Source organism: Montipora capricornis, chromosome 6 (genome assembly GCF_036669925.1).
Source record: "Montipora capricornis isolate CH-2021 chromosome 6, ASM3666992v2, whole genome shotgun sequence".
NCBI lineage: Eukaryota > Metazoa > Cnidaria > Anthozoa > Scleractinia > Acroporidae > Montipora > Montipora capricornis.
The window spans coordinates 22339483-22340526 of record NC_090888.1 but is presented as its reverse complement, the minus strand read 5'-3'; positions in this window follow the sequence as shown (position 1 = coordinate 22340526).

Here is a 1044-nt window from a genome sequence, read left to right as displayed (position 1 = left end):
TGTCATGTCTTTGCATGGTTTTGCCAGGACCAACGATTGCTTAATCTTCAAGGTGTGGCGAAAGCAAATCACATTGGTCCCTTATACTGTGGTTTGACTAAGAGTCATGTTATTGGAATTGACGGAGACACATCTGACAATGTGGTTTTGTTGGTATTTGCTATGGTGACCGTTCACAAGTTACAGAATCAAGGATATCCTGACTGGTGTAAGGGGGGAGATGACACTCTTACTGGTCTCCATCCATGGCACAAAAGAGCGCTCAAGGACAAACTGTCTTCTCTTACGAGACAAAAGGACAGGATCATATTGCCCAACACCATAGTCCTAGAAGTGCACAGTACATGACATTGACACGCGGCTGGTAAGCATACACACGAATGGCTAAGACAAATGAATTTGTACAGGGGTATTTTCGTCATGAGGTGGCGTTCCTTTGTATGTAGAGACCTGCTTCTTGACATCTCGAATGAGTTCTACGGCTTCCTTCTCAGTGGGAAGTGATTTCAACGCATAGAAGTTCTTCTTCAGCGTCTCTGTGGCTCTATAACCAAATTCTTCTTCACCATCTTGGGCGATGCATTTCAAGGCGAAGTTTGAACAGCCGGGAGAAGAACTCGTTCGAAAGTTATACTTTGCCTTTGTGGCCACTATCATTGATATCGATAAATTCTTTCAGTAGCCAGGTAAGCTCTTCAAAGCTCAGATAAAGCTCCTCAGAGTACAAAAATGAGAGCTTGGAGAAAGAAGGCTCTTTGGAGTTGAAAGAATTTAGTTTTTTGGAGGCCAATCTAGGAGGCCCAGAATTTAGTGAATGGTTTTCTGCGTTGAACTATGGATCTCTGAAATAAATTTTATTTCCCAACCTGGTGCAATGTTTGAAAGTGATGTGTGAGAGAAAAGTCTACTTTTTAAAGACCCAAAGTGATAAACAAGGTGACTAAGCCTTGCATGATGCATTTAAATCAACTGTTAGTCCGAAAAGTCATTAAGAATTCTACTCCTGCATCATCGTGTTCATTCCGGCTATTTGTTGATTTCATG